This window comes from Rhipicephalus sanguineus, chromosome 2 (genome assembly GCF_013339695.2).
Source record: "Rhipicephalus sanguineus isolate Rsan-2018 chromosome 2, BIME_Rsan_1.4, whole genome shotgun sequence".
Lineage (NCBI taxonomy): Eukaryota > Metazoa > Arthropoda > Arachnida > Ixodida > Ixodidae > Rhipicephalus > Rhipicephalus sanguineus.
In genome coordinates this window covers 139,219,204-139,231,046 of record NC_051177.1, presented here as the reverse complement: position 1 = coordinate 139,231,046, position 11,843 = coordinate 139,219,204, and positions in this window count along the sequence as shown.

The following is an 11,843-nucleotide window of genomic DNA, read 5'->3' as shown; positions in this document are numbered from 1 at the left end:
CAATTAATTTTTAGAAATTGGCGAGTAAATGCGCCAAAATAGAAGTTCAAAGTAGCCAGAAAGTAGCCAAGGAGCCAACCTAAAATTTTCATCGCCAGACGGGGTAGTACCCTACTGAAAGCGTTCCGTATGCCAGTATCATAATTCCATATGTTTCGTACGGAATCCATATGTTTTCCGTATATTTCCCATATATTTTCCGTACATTTCCGTAAGAATCATACGGAAACATACGGAATTATGGTACTGACTTACGGAACGTTTTCAGTAGGGTAAAGTAGCCAATTTGGCGCAAAGTAGCCACCAACGGCAACCCTGGGCGGCGTGCGTCTGCGACGGCGCCGCACAGACCGTTTCGCAGAGTCGCCACCAGAGGGCCGCGTATGCGCTGTAGAGGCATGCAAAAGGCGGATTACAACGGCGACGGCCGCCAGTTGCTATACCCCGCAGTATGCGTTCTGACATATGCGAGTCGTTCCACTCTGATCCGCAGTGTGCACACTGAGGTATGGAAAACCTACCACCGCATTCGCCAACGGTACTTTTGGCGAGGGATGTACCGCTACGTGCAGAAGTTCGTTCGCTCCTGCATCGACTGCCAGCGCCGCAAAGCTTCAACGCACCTGTCGCCGGCAGGTCTGCAACCTCTACCTTGCCCTGTTAAGCAAAATAGTCAAATATTTGCTTTGCATTCCTCATGGAAATGCAGACGTCGAAAGAGAGTTCAGTGTGAACCGCCGATAGCTAAACGAAAGGTCTCTACTAACTATTCAGACCGTGAACAGCATGAGGAACATTGTTTCTTATGCTAAACGTTTTGGAAGTGATCAGTGCAACTTCGATGTGACACCTGATGTCAGAGCTGTGCCAGGGGCAAGTAAACGTTACCGAGACCGTTTGGCTGCGGAAGAAGAGCAAGATGCCAAACGGCAGCGTGTTGATAGCGTCAAGACGACGCTAACTGAGGCAGAAAAAAGCCTTCAGCAGGAGGTGGAAACTGCAAAAAAAAAAAAGTGCTGGTGAACGCTGAGCTCTTGATCAGCAATGGCATAAAAACCAAGAATTTCGCTCATGTTGAAAGTGGGCAGGCCTTGCTCGGTGAAGCAAAAACAAGGCTCTCTGCGGCCCTTCACAAGATGTCACGCAAGAAGACAACCAACTAGGCAGTATTTTGCAATTAAAAAGTGAACAGTTTTGCTAGCCTTGGAATAAAACTTCCACAGTGATTTGTTTGTCTTGTCGCCTACATTGTCCTACAATGAGCCTCTTCGATTATTCGCTCCGGCTGCCAGACGGCAGCCAGCGGGCTGCCCGAGTGCCTGCCAGACGTTCGTTTTTCTCGGGCAGCTCCGAAGCTCCGCCCACCTGCCCGAACGCTGCGGTAAACGCGTTCGTTTTAGATGCGAAGCAGCCTTTGCTCGGCGCTGTGTCCGTCCCTTGGCGACCGTCCGCTTTCTACCACCTAGCATAGCCATCTGAGCGCGCGTTCGCGCCAAGAAGTCTTCCTCTTGTTCTTCGACCGCCTTGATGATGATACGTGCAGAGCACTTTAGGGGCCCGGGCTGCCATATGCTGTTCTAGCTTGGCGTAACGCAGACAAAAGCACGTGTGCTGGCACGCGCTAGCGCGTTCGGGCCTGTGTAAGGGGCTGGGTAAGACGCTGTGGCCTCTCCCCCTTACACTCTCTCAGCGATCACGTGATGGCGTCGAGGAACGAGATTCTGCCGACGCGCGATGAAGCCGCGTGGCATGTTCCAACAAGAGTTCGGGACGAGTAACAGCAACAGCAACTACAGTGAATTCATGGTGTGCTCCACTTGGAAGGACGCGTTAACATCGGGCATGGTGCCCGTGATGAACGGAACTTTAAGTCGACCCATGCGCTGCTTCGCATCCCCACATGGTTCCCTTTAGTGGGAGATGGTGTAATTTTTTCCCTCTCCGGCAGCCAGCGGGCTGCCCGTGGACTCGCTCTTCTGCCGGAACGATTTTGCGCTGCCAGGGAGCAGACGACGCGCTCTTTTTCGTGTTCTTTTTACGTCGCGTCGTCTGCTCGTGAATTCTTGGAGCAGAAGTTGGGCGCTCGGTTTGGCGCTCTTGAATGCGCGGTGGTTGACGTGAATTCCATTTGTAGCCGTACGCTGCTTAGCATGCCGTCCATCTTTGCGCCACGGAAGATTATTTTAAACGGGGTGCAGCCGGAAGTGCGCCCTCTCTTAAAGAATGGTTGCGTTGTGGTGCACGACGGTAATCCCGCGTATGTGACCGAAGGTAAGACATTTCACTTTCACTGTCCTGCGAGTGATTTTCGTGTTGTTTATGTCTCATTTGTGCCGTCACGCAGGAGAGAGAGAGAGAGACATAAGTTTATTTGTGTCCTTGCTGGGGCGGCGGCCAGACCTTGGGTCTTGGCGGCGTCTTCGGCCAGCCGGACTCCCCAGAGTTGGTCATCCGGGCACGCGCTGAGCAGCATAGCCTCCCACTGCTCGGGCGTGGTTATCTTAAGTTTAGGGTTCTTGCTGTGTTTGGTGGTGTGTGTCATTGCGGGACATGCCCAGATAATGTGGTCGAGGTTGGCGCGAGCCATCCCGCAAGCTTTGCACTGTGGTGTGTAAACGTCCGGGTATACGCGACTGTACAGCGTGGGTGTAGGAAATGTTCGCGTCTGTAATAATCGCCATGTTGTCGACTGTTGCTTATTTAGCGACTTGTCAGAGGCTGGGTACTTCAATCTTGCCCTACGGTAATGCATGACAATCTCACCATACGTGACCATTCTTTCTTTCGCGTGGTAGCACCAGGACTCGACTTCTTCGTCCTCAGCCTGCTGGGCTCGTCGGGAGGGTAGCTGCTCTGATGGTAGGCGATTTCTCGGGCAGCGTCGTGAGCGGCTTCGTTCCCGGCAAGGCCCGAATGGCCCGGAGCCCACATTAAATGAACTTGGCTGCGACGAGATGGGGATGTGCTTGCAAGTATGCGGTTCGCTTGCGGTGAAATGAGGCCCTTGGTGAGGTTGCGGATAGCTGTCTTGCTGTCACTAAGAATGCAAGAGGCAGTAGTCGTGGCGTAGGCTAAAGCGATGGCAGCTTCTTCGCCCTCTTCGGGTTGTGTGGTGAGTAGGGAGCTGGTGGTGGTAGTTACAAGATTCTGTCCCGTGACGACAGCGAGCGCCATGGCAGGTTGTTGCGGGTACTCTGCTGCGTCGACGTAAGCTACATGCGCGGCCCCCTTGTAACTCTTGCTGAGATGTTTAGCACGGTCGGCGCGCCGTTCTGCGTTGTAGACGGGGTGCATATTGCGAGGGATGGGGGGAATCAGGAACGTTTCTCGGATGTCCTTGGACAATGGGACCTTGGGTCCGGTCTGCGTAACGTATTCAATGTCAAGGGTACGGAGGATGTGCCGCCCGGTCTGTGTTTGCGAGAGCCGCTCGTAGTGTGAAATGCGCTGAGCCTCAATTAACTCCTCAATTGTGTTATGTAGGCCTAATTCCATGAGCTTTTGATTCTCCGTAGATTGAGGGACGTGCAGGGCTTGCTTGTATGGCTTCTTGATAATTATGTTAATCTTGTGTTTCTCGGCGTTGGAGAGGTAAAGGAAGGGCGCGACGTACACGATGCGGCTGATAATAAAGGCTTGCACCAACCGTAAAAGGTTGTCCTCTTTCATTCCCATGTGCTTGTTGGCGGGCGATGAGCCTTCCTATTTGAGTAGCGTGGGTCTTGAGGCATTCGATAGTGTCTGTGTTCTTACGGTTCTGTTGTATGCGGAGCCCCAAGACTCGCAGGCTAGGCACGCACGGTATGGGATGTCCTTTGACTTCGAGTATGATGGGATGCGTGCTCTCCTGACTCGTTCGACGATGCGTTGCGGGGCGTAGGATTAGTAATTCGGACTTGCTCGACGAACAGGAAAGTCCTCGTGGCTCGACATACTCGACCACGTCACGCAGTAGGCACACGTATCACGTTTGCCGATGAAGGTTGGTGCAATGGTGATGCGTCACGACACCAAGAAGACCGCCGAGGGCTACAAAGACGGGTCACCCGCACCACAAGAAACGTCCGCTGAAGCCAAAGTTGAAGCTCAATTCACACAGCTGTGGCCGCGTGCCAAAGTGCTGTTCCTTATTGAAACGAAAAAGACATTTGAAGCCGACAAGCGGAACCAGCTAAAAAGAAAACGAGACGAGTAGAAGACCCTGGCGGCTGCCATAAACGCGAAGTTTGGCAGCCATCTGAACGCACACCAGGTGGAAAACCAATGGAGAACCCCGAGGAGAGCCTACATGAAGGCTAAGAGCCACAACAGTCGCTCGGGAAATGACTTGAAAGTCATCGAATTCGAGGAGTATGTTTTAACTCGTGCTTTATGTGAGCTCTGATTTTTTTATTTATAAAGGAATGATGGTCGACTTCGTTCCCACTGCCAATTGGATTTCAATATAGTGAAGACATGCAGTGCATGTGGCATTTAGCGTGACAGCAGTTATCACTGTCCGTCAAATAAACGAACGCGGAGGTTCCATACGATCGACACTTGTGACGATTTACGCTAGATTGAGGCATAGGTAAACTTAACTTGTAAAAATACCATTTATGCATTCCATCTGCTTCGTGACGTTGTTTGCATCGAAATTGCGATGAATTGTGACGTTCGATATGTATCCTGGCCGCTATCACCAGCATGTTGTGTTGAGCTTGCATGCATGCGCGTAATATTGTGATAAATATATCGTGCATGTCATTATCCTTGCAATTATCATGATTTATATCACCAGGGAGCTCAGCGAGGTGTTTGAAAAAGACCACGCTGTCAACCCGACGTACCTGCTCGAGCCGGGTGTAGTGAAAAAAAGCAATGAGTGAGTCATTATTGCTATTGCATGCATGCAGGGTATTTCGTTCTTTATTTTTCACATATATGATAATTAAAGAAGCAATTATACTGAATGAATGAAAACAACAGTGTGGCCCTCGACTGGCCTCCTGAAGGAAAGAAAATATCATCGTTCCATGCATATTTTTACATACGTATAAGCTAGGACGGGTAAAGCATAATATGTAAGGCTCAAATTGTATTCATTCATTCAGCTAAAAGCATCCATTGTCACAATTAACGTGCATACATAGTAAGGAGGCGTGTTTAGCATATTTACTTAGTCAAAAAAATTGTGATCTCTATTTTGCTCGTCGGTTCTCTGCAATGATCGAAATTAGGAGTAAGAGAGGGCGCATGCAGCCAATAATAATTTTATAACGTCAACTGGTTATTTTTTGGCAGTATCTGTTGTATGCATTGGATTGAGTATTGTTTCGCAGGCGCTGTTGCGTAAATTTATTTTCTGCGATCTACCGTGTGGTGACCGTTCAGTATACTCTATTAATTTCAGCACTCAGCCCCAGCCAGTGGAGCAAAGCGCGGATGGCTCGGAGGAGCCCGTTGATGTTTCATCAGCAGTGCAACAGCCCCAATACGGATCATCTGCGGCCAAGAAGTCCCGCAAGACCAACAGAAATGTCACGGAGGCTCTTCTCTCGCGATTAGACGAAGCGGAGAGGAACAGGGCTGAACGACATAAGGAGTGTATGGCCAGTTGGGTCCGGCATGAAGATTTGCTCGAAACGCTTGTGGTTGCTGCAGAGATTTACTTTTCCCCTAGTTCCCGGCAGCCATCTGAAGCCGAGTAATTTATCGGTGCCTTTTTTCCCTTTTTTCATATCTTTGTATTGCATTTCAATTCACTTCATTCTTTCTCATGGTTGCAATTTTTCAAGCAACACAGCCTTCCTTTTTTGTGTGTGTATATAGATTACTTTGATGCCCTCCTTACACATGTTCAGAAGAGTGTGTGAGTCTTTTTCTCGTGTTTTAATTAGCCGGTTGCTGTACATATTAATATTTATGCTGTTCTGTTGTTCCTTATCGTCAGTAATTCCAGAGATCTAACTTGAACTTTTTAACCTTATAGTCCTGTATTTAACGATATTGATCCCAGTGAAAAATAAACTTTTTGTCGTTTATAGATTAGGATCGGGAGTGTGGATTATAATAAAATCTGCAACGTGCGCGCAGTGCTCAAATGAAAGCCTTTAGGAGCAAATGCCGTACGTGAAACGTACGTACGTTTCATGATAGCTGTCTGTGAATATATACTGACAACTCGAACACTTAACCATTTCAGCTGTTTAGTGCGCACTAAAAATAATACAGCGTATATATATATATATATATATATATATATATATATATATATATATATATATATATATATATATATATATATATACACACACACACGACTAAAGGGGCGGTTCTAAGTGAGTTTGAACAAAATATAGTAAAGAATGATCTGCGCCCATACAAAAAGGATTCTTATCATAGTCTTCTTATGATAAAAAGCTACAGAGCTACAGGTGTCGCGCACAGTTGTCGCAAGGACTGTTACGTACTGCTCCACTTTCCGCTTCTTTCGCCGAAACATCTGCGTCATTGTCTACAGGTTGCTCGTCATCCACATCGTCGCCGCTCCTGCTGGCAATGTTGTGCAGGACGCAGGCCGCCATCACGATGTCCACAGTTTGTGGGATGGTAGCGACTTCGACATACATGAGCCGTTGGAAGCGGGTCTTTAGCAGACCGAAAGCTCCTTCTATTACGACCGGTTACCGACAATGCGCTGCGTTAAAGCTCTCCATCCATGGCTGCCAGCTGGCTCCGCATTGACGATAAGGAGGCAGCAGCCAAGGCATCAACGGATAGGCGCTGTCACCGATCAGGTAGCTTCCTGCCAAAAGAGTTTATCATAGCACGTCAGACCTATAATGCAAGGAATAAATCAACTAACGAAGTTAGCTTATATATGGCGTAACCTGCCTCGTGTGACTTCAATTTGGGCTTCTCAATTCACTCCTGCCTGATAATACAGATAACGATTTTTCTTACCTTCGCACTTCACTTTTCCATCTCGGAAAAGAAAGCTTTCCTGCAATACACGGGCATCGTGCACGCGGCCCGGGAAGCCTATGAACACATGCGTGAACATCCGCTCGGCGTTGCAGACACCTTGTACTTTTATCGAGTGAAACTTCTTTCTGTTCTAATAGCTGTGCTCCGATTCTGGCGGTCGAGACATGCGGATCTCGACCGTCACCCCTTGTCATTGATACAGCGTACGAAATGCACGCTTGCTTCGTCGTTGTTAGCAGCTGTCAGAGAACGTCGCGTTATCGCGTGTGCTTCTTTTCGCCAGACCCTTGCATCCTCAGGCGAACGCGGCAACATAAAATGCATGAACTGGAGGAAGACAACGTAGGTGACGAGCCCGTTGAGCGAAATTGCGCACGTGTAACGCGGGCCGCCTCGCTCACTAAACAGTCACAGCTTATCACCCTTGGGCTAACGCTGCACGAACTCAGCGGCAGCTTGAAACTGGCGATACCAGCGATTGCACTCTCACGGCCGCTGAATGAAAAAACGCTTTCCATCTGTGTGAACCTGTAGCGCTCAAGAAATATCGATGGATTGTATGCTGGGTGCGCCTCTTGGCATTTCCTACAATGTGCCTGCTGCATATTCAGCTGTACGGTCCGGGTGTCCAATTAGACCCATCGTTGCTGTAGTGCAATGTAGCATTCATAAATTCTGACTGGCAAAGAAAAAAAAGATACCCCATCTATTCACAAAACTCACTTTTGTCGTCGAACGAGTGCGATGCACCGTTCACGCCCATTCCGTTCATGTTCTCTAAATAGAAACCAGTAAAACCGCGTGCCCGGAGAATTGCTGTAGGTGTTATTGCACCCAACAACGCAGCAATTATTTCTGGAGTTCGGCATTCCTACGAAGAGCGCAACCGACACAATATGAACTGCCCGCGAAAATACCTCGCGCCGTCACAGCGGGAGCGTGGAGCGAGCAGGGGTGCAATCGCGGAGCGATGTTTTATGGTATATTATTCTTATCGTCCACCACCTGCGGCTGACTGATCGCGTTGGTAACGCGGACGGACCGTCGCTCTGGTCACTGGCCAAGCGCGAAAAGCACGAAAAGTATAGTCATCGTAAAGGGCATCGTTCCTCGATTTCACCCCATTGCGAGCGCGTGAGAGCATCCCGCCAAATCTGCGCTTCTTGCCGCTAGGGACACCTTCGCTCGGGCAGCGGCGTTACGTCTGCACGGAGCCTATAACCCGGCTCGCGCCACTTTCCTATCTAGAATGCTATGTCACGCAGATAACGCGCGCGCGTTTCCCAGGCGACGGCCCGTGAAGCGGGGAGGTGGAAGGCGGGAGAGGAGGGTGCTCGGCGTGGTGGCTTGGTTAAAAGAAAGAGGGTACTTTCCCAAAAAATATCCAGGGACTTTAGGACGATGTTGTGTCGTGCGACCCCTGGTGACATGCGAAGAACACTAGTGCGGTAAGGGTTTCTGTTCATGCCACTGGGTGGAGCTGGGCCTCCCCCATGCCTCTTTGCTTCCACCAATCCGGCGTGGCCATGCCGTCACTCTACACGCCCTCCCGTCCTTCGGCCTCTCTGTCGCCTGCCGCAGGGTTACGCCGCGCTCCTGCCTACGCAACACGTACCGTCGATACAACAGGAGGCGCCTTCCGATACTTTCGTCCGGAAGGAGTTGCCCATGCATTTATCTTAAAAACCAACGAGTCACTGGGAAATGTGGCTTTGCATCCTCGCCACATTCCTTACAGGTAAGGAGAGCCGCGCAGCCGAATAAAAAAGCTCCTCTCCTCCACCCTCCCCCCTCAGTATAATAGACAACGAGGTCCGCCCTGGCCTCGGGCAATTATTGTGCTTGAGGCTCTTGTTCCATTCATATTACTGAAACGCCACGTGGACGGAGCACGAGCCTCAAGCACTTAACGCGCACCATCCATCGGGATTTCGTTCCAAAAGGGCTACCTTGCGACCTCCCAGCCAGTGACGCTTCTTGCTTCATTGAGATTTCGTTCGAGAAGCGTTTTCATGCGACCTCGGACGTTTCGACGCTACTGGTGCAACGCCAACGCCAAGTATCGACCGTGCTCGAATAATAGGGACGGCGACATCGTGTTCCTTCGATAGACGCACTGTCCCTGTGTCCACTGGCCCCAGACGTTGTTTTCATGTGTCGGAGTGCTTTGTGAAACACAGCCTTTTTATGTGTGCGCGGCGTACATACCTACTTTAGGATCATTATATAGAGGCTCGGACATGGCATGCAGATAAGAGAAAACTGTACAAACAGCACTTCAGGAACTGCTGTCTTAGAGAGGATAAACACAATGAGTGGCTCATGGCAATACCCGGGACCCCTTCAAGGCCTTTTGCAAATTTTGCAAAGGGTCTATCGAGGGAAAGCAGGCGAGCATTGACAAGCACGCCACGACTACGAAACACGTGGCATTGTGCCAAGCAAAGGACTTCACCAGCATATTTGATGTCATGCCACGTGTAATGGCAGTTCCTGTGAAGCAAGTAGAAGCCACTCTTGCTCTTTTTGTCGCTGAGCACTGCGCGATGAGCGCCATGGAGCACCTCAGAGAAGCTTGCAAGTGGATTTTTCAAGATGGCGAAGTCGCCTTAAAGATTCACCGCACAAAGTGTACCAATAATATAAAGAACGTCCTTTTGAAAAATCGTTGCGGGAAGATACTGGCGAACAAAAGTACGGCGTTCCGATTGACTAGTCGACCGATATCAGTGTCCTCAAGCTCCTCCGAATCGCCATCAGTTATTTTTCCCAGTCAAACGGTGCGGTCTAAGGGTTTGAACCCCAAGAAACCTTGTTGGCATTGGAGTAGACAATGAGAGCGTCATGCCGGGTGTGAATAGTGGCGTCTACACTAGACTGACAAATGAAATTCCTCATCTTGTTATGGTGCGATGCGTCTCCACTCTCTTCAACTTGCAGTTTTAAATGCACCGGCTGCCTCGCCGAGAAACATACAATTCCTGGCGAGAGAGACATGCCGATGGTTTGCTCACTCCTCAACAAGGAAACTATAATACCAAAGCTTGCACTTCGAAATAAACGACGGAGCGACTCCGCTTACTATACCACTATCATGTGACACACGCTGGTTGTCAATGCACACGGCAGTAAATAGCTGCCGAGTGGACTGAATTGAAGGAAGTTTTTGGAAAAGCGCGGAGAGACAAACACTGCTACACGGCAATGGTGCTTTACGAAATGTACAGTGACCTCAAAAACAAATGCTACGTACGGTTGCTGGAGTGGGTTGTAGCGAAAGTTCAGCGTTTCAACAAATCGTATCAAGCGGAAAAAAAAGACCCGATGAAATTGTTCAAAGATCTGATTATCCTTGTGAAATCGACGGCCGCAAATGTATCTCCACCAACTTCCCGATGCGGCGTGTTGACGGTCAATATCGACGAGAAACTCGATCCAAATCCGTACTTCCGTCACCGGTTTCAAGCAGCACTCCGAGACGCGTGCTTCCTACCAGGGACGTAGTCAAGGAGTGGGGTCCCCCCCCCCGGAAAAAAATTTCTGGCTACGCCCCTGCCTACTACGCGGCGATGAAAAGGAGCTGCGCCTTCGCTGTTGACGTGTCATTGTGGACCTCCTTAACCAGCTGCGTCAGCGGCTGCCAGAAAACACTAAATGCTTGCAAAAAGGCTCATCGCATTTCTGTAGAGCACGCATTGAAGCCAATACGAGAGCTAATTGCGGAATTGGCGTCACAGTTTCTTTCCGTAGAAGCAGTGTCCGCTTGCGAAACGCAGTGGAGAAATTTGCGGCACGTAACACGGTGCTCTACAAACAGAACCGATGGTTCTTGGCGACAAATTCCTACAAGGATGCGCATGGTGAAAATCCTTTCGCCGAGCTGGCCACGCTCGCCATGGCAGCGCTGTCGCTGCCCTTCTCGAACGCTGGGATCGAAAGGTGCTTCAGCGACAAAAGCATCGTAAAGTGCAGGCGTCGTCACAGGTTGGACGTTGACACTGAATCCGATACTGAGTGTGTGGGACGGGCTTCGGAGGCACAACAAAAAAGTGCCACGAATATAACTTGCCTAGGGACGTGGTTGCAAACATCGGCACGATGTGATGCTATTCAACGGCAGAAGATGATGCCCTGCAAGTTGCAAACATCATCCAAGAGTTGTGCGTACCGCAGGGCTGATTGCCGTTTACTGCCACAGCTTCATGCTTGTACTGCCCTTTTATGAATTTCGAAGGCGAGCCCTTCCCATGCTTGCTTAAGATCATAGCAGTGCATATTGTATGTTTCTTCTTTAATGTGCTCTATATATTGGGCTCATATTTTCTCTTCTTAAATTCGCAAGCAGATTTTGATCACGCGGCTTTGCCGTATGTAACGGATTACCGCCATTAAATATAGGGCTTTTTTATTCGCCAGTGCGGTTGATTGTACGCTAACAGGTACGCTAAATCTCTAATGTACGTTATGTGTATCAAATACTATTCCTTCGGATTGTTTCCTTCGTTTCAACCGCGCAATTTCTTTGAGATATGTTCAAACTTCCGATGGCATCTAAGACCTATTCCAGGTCCGAACAGCGCCTCCAGTGGAGATGGCCGAAAGGTTAGCTTAAAAGGACGCTAAAGTGAAACAGTGAAAGAGTAGGTTAGTTTAGACTAATAAATTATACTCTGAAAATGTACAGTCGGCCAAATCTTTAACTATCGTGCGCGAGCGCCGACGACGTCCTTTATGTGCGAGTGGCGCGTGTCTGCGGGAAACTGTTCAGAAAGAAAAAGAAAAACACGCTTGTTTGCCGAAGTTTTGTAGAATGAAGAATTTCAGTTCTCCTGTGTGTGTGGCAGTGACTACGCAGAGCAGCATATCTTTTTTAT